At 35.8% G+C, this 7,225-nt stretch overlaps 1 non-coding gene across 1 annotated transcript; it reads left to right on the top strand.

Annotated features, from left to right (window-relative positions):
* The first annotated feature begins 5,236 nt into the window (after window positions 1-5,236).
* TRNAI-AAU (transfer RNA isoleucine (anticodon AAU)) lies at window positions 5,237-5,310 on the top strand. Its single transcript has one exon. It is a non-coding gene; the product is annotated as a tRNA-Ile (tRNA).
* The last annotated feature ends 1,915 nt before the right edge of the window (window positions 5,311-7,225 follow it).

Here is a 7,225-nt window from a genome sequence, read left to right as displayed (position 1 = left end):
CTGCCAAAAAAAAAATACACTTTCCTTCAATCCCACAGGACAGTCCAATCCATCCAGGGGTGTCTTGAGATCGATAATTAGGAGGTGGTGCTGCAACCTTGTTTTTTTTATAGTGAAAGTGAAAATTCTGAGTTTAGGTATGCTTTAACTCTTTAAGAGGAACTGAACTCTGAAAAAAGCCAGTCTGAGGGCAGAGAACAAGTTCTCCCTGTAGCTGATCTTTTCCCATTATTGACTTACCATTCCTTTTTTGCACTGTGCCAATAAATCTAAAAACACTTTTTACAATAAATGAATGTTTTAAAACATAAAAATATTTGTAGCCCCGGAATATTGAGACATGTGGTTGTCAGCAATATGATGTCTCTCTGTGGGCACAGTAATATTGGTAGAGGCATGGCTTTGCTTCCTCATGCACAGTAGGAATATCACCAAATATTTTAAAATTAGCAGCAGGTCATAGATTTTAAAAATCAGATATACAGCTATGGCCTAGGCCTCGGTCTTCTCATTTACCAGGAAATGCACTACCTTTTTTTCAAGAGGGATTCGAGAGGTAAACATATTTACGGTCCTGCATAGGCACAGATAACTTGTAAGGTGTTCCCATGAGACAACAAATCTTTACTTTTTGAATTCAGATTTACTTAAGGAAACTGAGGAGATTATAAAAAAAATATGAATTAGAAGGTTAGATTGTTTTATTAAGAGGGTAATTAAAAATTGAAAGCAGCTGTACATTTATAATGTAAGTAAGCTGTTACAAAGGAATGGGTGTTACTTAACATACTTTTACAGAAAGTGTTCTACTTTTGTGGTAGTTGGTTTTGAAATATGTTTGTTTGATGTTGCAATACATTTCTTGTAAATGTTTATAGTAGACTGAAATATTTAAAGGTCTGTCTTTTGTCTTTAAAGAGAAACTAAACCTGAAAATCAAAATATTCTGAGCAGCCAGGCTCATTATTTGTAGAAGGGACAGGCTTTGTCTCTTGTGAAAACTTACATGCCTTTTTCACAATTTTTTGTATATTGTACACTGAGTTATCCATGCCCCAGTGTACAATCCCAGCATAGCTGGGTGCTGGGACTGAACAACTGTATATGTGTGGGAATTATGTGATCCTGGTCTGGGCAATCAAGATGGCCAAAGAAACTGAATTTGTAAAGATGTCAGCTCTGGCAAAGGAGCAGATGCTGACTAACAAGCTATAGATTTGTACTGTAGTGCAGGCAGGCACAGCCTAAATGAAAGCGGCAACTCTGCTTTGAGTTCAAGAGTGGTGCAGCAGAGTTGCCACACTCTCACAGGCAGCTACAATTGGTGAACCTTTAGGATCAACAAGCACTTGTGGGAAATCTGAGTACTACATCAAATAATTTTTATTAAGAGGCCATGCTTCTATTTTAAACTAGATATAAATCCTAAATTGATATTGGTTTGCTAAATAAACGTGTATTGGTAATGTTTCCAAAAAAAGCTGAAATTTCAAAATATTACTTTGTATAGATATATTATATTCTATAAATGCTTATAAAACACTATAGTAACTATATCTACTTACAGTTTGCAGTTTCAAAGGTAATAAATGCTCTTTGGCTTTAGAATGTACTGTTCTTGTATCCCAAAGCTCCAATGACCAAAGACCTGGAATGAGGTTATAACAGCTAATCCTTCCATTAGAAGAGGTCATGGCTACTGTGATCTGCACTGGGATCCCATAGAAGCAGTTTACGTAGGTATTTCATGACTTCTATTACATTTTTTGACTTGAACACCAATTTAAAAGAAACATTTAATATCCTTTTGGTGTCATAATTGTGTATTGTGCGCTAGTTTAGGCCATTGTCTCCTTTTTTACTTGTTCATCCTGAATACTATTACTTGTAGCAGTAAAGCACAGGAGGGTAAACCTGATTTTGATACACTTGACTCAGAAGTGTCTCATTTTATCATGTTTAATCAAGCTGCTTATCAACTATTTTTCACGCTCACTGACCTCATTTTACTGCTGGGCCAGCACAATAATTAAGCTCATCTGCTTTTTTAATTAGACATCATGTAGTGTGAACATGGAACTTTTGCATTACTGGTATTAAAGAATTGGGGGAATGGTTACTAGATGTTTTACATGCCATGAGTTGTAAGTGAAAAGTATGTTTGTATAACTCCCCCCCCTTTTCTTTTTTTGGCCCCCAATTTTTTTAATGGAATCAAAAATACTTTTTGCAATAAATAAAGAATGTTTAAAAAAAAAGAAAAGTATGTTTGTAGCCTTGGGATATTGAGACGTGATTATCAGCAATATGGTGGGAGATATATCCTTAACGTATTAATGTCCATATACTTGTTGGACAAATAGGACTACCAAAAACATTGGTGGTAATCAAAAACAAAAAGGTGAACAAGTAAAAATATGTAATGGTGCTAAATATGAATTATATGGATAATCATTGTACTTGAAGGGTTAATAAATCAAAATTATACTATAATTAATAGGGTTGCCATTCAGAGCTTCATCAGCATTCCCCGATGCCTTTTTTTCTCCCCTCTTTATCTCTTTCTTTGTCTTATCTTACTTTTCCTCTCTCTCCCTTTCTTTATTCATCTCTCCTTCTCTACTCTCTCTACTTTCTTTTTTATCTCTCTCCCCTTTCTCCATTCCTCCCTCTGCCCTCCTCCTGCTATTTTTCCCATGACCTATTCTCCCTATTCTCCCCTACTCTTTGTCTTCTTCTCTCTCCCCTATTTTCTCTCTCTGATCTCTCCTTCCTCTCTCCCATCCCCAACACCCTCTCTCCTTCCCACTCACTTTACCTTTTCCATCTCTCCCCTGTACACACTCTCTTTCTTTATCTCCTTTCCAACTCTCCATCCTTTCTTTCCCCCTATTTTTCCATCCCTGTCTCTCCTCTCAACTTCTCCCTCCTCTCACTTCTCTCACTCACTCTCTTCTCTCCTTCTCTTTTCCCACTCCCTTCTCTGTCCCCCCTTTCCCTACTTCTCTTTCCATCGATCTGTCCCCCTCACTTCTGCCTCTCTCTCCCTTTTTTCCTTCCTTGCTTTCTCCCTCTCTCTTTCTTTTCGCTCTTCTTTGTTCCTGTGGAACAGCTTTCATCGAGTGTCTTGTGTGTGTTGGTATCAAGGGCTATTTTTGGTTGAGAATTGGGAAACAGCACAAGTTACCTAGCAATTAAGCCTAGGGGAGCAAAAAGTATAAAAATTATCCGGTCCTGGTTAAAGGGTTCCTCAGGGGAAGACATGCTGTACAAGTGTGTTTTGCAAGTGGTATAAGGCCTCTGTTGATCCTGTCCAGACAATGAGGGTCTCAGTGGACCAATTCTGTCTTGGAACTGAAAGCATGCTGTTTGGCTCCTGGAAGCACCTGTTGGGTGGACAATTAGGATACTTGTTCAGGCCAGTGAATCAAGAAATAATAAAGCAATTCTATACAATCCATTCTTACTTGTCCTTTAAGAAAAATATGCAAATAAGTAAATAACTGTTAACATTTTTGTAAAAAAAAAAAAAAGTCCTAGCTTTATATACTGCTTTTATTCTCTTTGGCTCATTCCCCTTCCTAGCCAATGTCAATGCCATGGAAGTCCCCTGAATCTAGGATATTTGCATGTTGGAATTCGTTGAGTGATCAAGCAATCTTTCTCTCTACCCTCATCATCACACCCATCGTTTTATTTTATTATTGTGCTGCTTAACTTTTCACTGTCTAGTCACAGGATGTGGGGGGGGGTTCTCCAGAGCTACCTAAACTTGGAGGTACTAAATTGAATTATGCTGGTCATCAAAATAAGCACCCAAAAATACTCCAGCAGAAACTGGTTTTATTTCAATTTTTATTGGGATATTCATTTTTTTCTGGTATTTTTGTTTTAGCTTAAAAGAATTAAAACAACATTTTTTTTATTTTGATCATTTACATTGATTATATGTATGATAGACTTTGAACTGTGACCCTTTATCGTCATTGTTGCAGAAGTAGATGTCCAATTCTGTCACTGCACAGTTATTCATCTGATCTTTATCACATTGTGATTAGATAGGAAGGCAATCTGGGTAATGTGGTTACAGCTGGATCCAGTTATTGAAATGCATATACAAAGGTAAAGAGTCCGGTCTGGTGGGTTCCTGCCCTAGATGTAATGTCTGATTATGGATATGGGCCTGCCTTTGTATGGCCAAGGTTATGTTTACCTTTCCAACGAAAGAAACAAGTGCTTTGTATCTTAACCTTTACCTTAGTTATTAGCATGCAAGCATGTTGTTCTACAAGCCTGATCCCACAGCATTAATTCAGGATTTTTTTGGATAAAGTGGGAAAACATTTTTATCACGTTATAACACTTTTTTTGGTATGTGACCCTATTTGAGAAATTCACCTTCAATTCCGGTAACATCAAGAAAGCAAAAGGCATGCACTTATCACCTAGATGGAAAGAGATTTACTGATGATCAATTTATATTACAAATGCTTTTTTATGAAAACTATCCCAGGACAACCATGAATTAGGATTGTGCTAGGTAGACAAAACTCCCGGTTGGCCCTGATTTAGAAGGGGCAGGCATTCTTTAAAATCCAAGTTCTTCTTTGTTTCTCAGTTGTTTCCTTGTTTTGGATGGATATGGATATCAAAAATCAATTGTTTAACGTTCACAAAATTTTTGTTGCTGTAAGCCTTTTATCCAGCCTCTAAATTATATAGTTTGAATTTTATATATATTTAAAACAAATCTTCTATTTATAAATTTTCTTTGTTCCACAAATAATGGGCATAGCAGGGATATATCATGTAACTCCATACCCTGAGCTAAAAATTGTCTCCCATATTCCAATAGATTAACAATATGTTTATTCATGCTATTCACTATTCATACAGGATGTAATAAGATTGCGATGTAGAGTGCGATGCAATGCTGCCTTTTTTTTTGTGGTTGTATGTTGTAAACATTTTTAAAAAACAATTGTACAGAATTTAAAAAGAAGATTGAGTATAGTGTAAAATTATATTCAGTTCCATTTTTCATGATATTGATAGAAGCACAGCAAAGGAAAATGGAGAATATTATAATATATATTATTTTATTATTATGTGTACTATATAATAAATGATACTAGTGTATCCTGTTAACTATATTCCTATATTATGTAGAGTATACAGATGTAATATAACAAGAATAACTCTACATAATATTAACATATGCAGACTAACATCATCTGGCCGGTTAGCTCAGTTGGTTAGAGCGTGGTGCTAATAACGCCAAGGTCGCGGGTTCGATCCCCGTACGGGCCAAATCTTTTCTTTTCACATTTCGTTTCTCTGTCAAGAATTTTAAAGTTGTGTATATAACATTTTACAACTTCTTTAAAGAAATAAATTTTATATACTGCTTTTTACCTGTTCGTATGTTTATAAATAATTAATCTTTATGTACAGAAGACTTACATAGCATATATGTGTTAATGCAGTGCCAACGCATGTAAAATCAGTTTCTAAGCTGTAAAGAAGAAAATATTGTTCATAATGTTGTTCATGTGTACAAAATTCTTTAACTAAAATAGTTTCGATCGCATTGTAAAATACCGGTATATATTCTTTTATTAATCATGACACATTGTTGTAGTTGCATATACTGACCAACGAGGGCACTGTTGCTTTTCTAAAAAAACTTTTTTCTGCAAAGCTTTTGTTTTATAGAATCATTTAGTTTACATTTATTGTGATGTTAGTCTTCATGAGTTCTGTGGACTCTCCAAGTTTTAAAAACATCACCCCTGTAAATACCTCTTTTTGTGCTGCCTTAATTCACATAATGGTGTACTACAGAAGTAAATAAGATCTTAGAATAAATTAAAGCTTACCGTCAGTTTAGAAGAACCTCCACCCTTGCACTGGGTCCCTCTCTGCACTTCATTAGGTCTTCCTGCCTATTATTTCCAGAGGATAAGGAATATGGGCATTTTCCCTCTGTCCAGTGTTCCTGAATGTGCGGATCCTCCATAATATGCAAACATTAGTAGGCAGCAATTGGTTGGGCAGAAAAAAGTTTTTAGGTGACTGGTCCCACAAAGAGGTGTTTTTTTCCCAGTGTTTAGCTTTAATAACGCTGCAAAACCAATCACTAAAATCTTATATAACCTTTAACATGGTAAAGAAAATTCTTAAGCATTTTTCAATATTTTTAAGTCCGCAGATTTATTAAATATAACCTGTTGATACTAACTGAATTTAAAAAGTAACTAAAGAACTCAGAACAGGTCCAGATGGCGCCTATATTGCAAGTCACACAGAACTTGGCCCCAGAATCATTGTAAGGTCCTCCATGTGCATGATCCCACTGACTCGACAAAACCACAGCTGAACAGATGGAAGGTCTGTCCAGAACAACTAGAAATATGATTGCGTTAGTGACAATGTATCTAACAATACAATTGCAATAAATCTATAGGTTTGTTGAGTGATCTCTCTAACCATGTGCTAGAGGGGTTTTGATATAGGTCAAGACAAAATACATGTAGCTTCATGCCTGCTCCCTCATGGCATCTCCAGCAGAGATCAGGAATAAACTACCTAGATGTTCTGGTGTTCTGTACAATCTAAAAATTATTTTATAATCCAGCTCCTGAAATCTACTACTGATGGAGAATTTATTGGTCAGTAAGTGAAGTTTTTCCCTCTGTGGTAGGGTAAAGGAGGGGTATAATCTGGTTGGTGGCATTAAGCATATTGCTAACAAGTTTTTAGTTTTTTCCTTACATCCCTACACAATGGTAACCAGGAAAAACAGAGAGGACAATCTTCCTAGATTCCCAGAATCTTTCTAGCAAACACACGCTACAGAAACAGCAATAAAAACCTTATAGGGTAGCTAACCCTTCCTCATGTCTTACTTACTTTGCTCTAGAAGCATTACAGCTTTGTGCTGTATATATTGGATACCATGGTGATCAGATTATTACATAAAACAAACTGTTGAAAAAGAACAAACCCCATCCCTGCATTTAGTTCATAAGGACATGTTTGGAATATCTGGTTCATGGAATTTGATCCAAAAATTAAATGCAATTGCTGGGCTATTGTATTTGAAGGCCTAGAATGCTGAATAAAAATGAATAGACCATGTATTAAATGTGTATTTTTAAAATTAAGATTCTACAGAGGAAAATTATTAATAAAACATCTACAAGTATACAATAAAAATGTTTTT

The sequence above is a fragment of the Pyxicephalus adspersus genome, chromosome 1 (genome assembly GCF_032062135.1).
Source record: "Pyxicephalus adspersus chromosome 1, UCB_Pads_2.0, whole genome shotgun sequence".
Taxonomy (NCBI): Eukaryota; Metazoa; Chordata; class Amphibia; order Anura; family Pyxicephalidae; genus Pyxicephalus; species Pyxicephalus adspersus.
The sequence above is the reverse complement of the archived record's forward strand: the minus strand, read 5'-3'. Positions and strand labels throughout refer to the sequence as shown.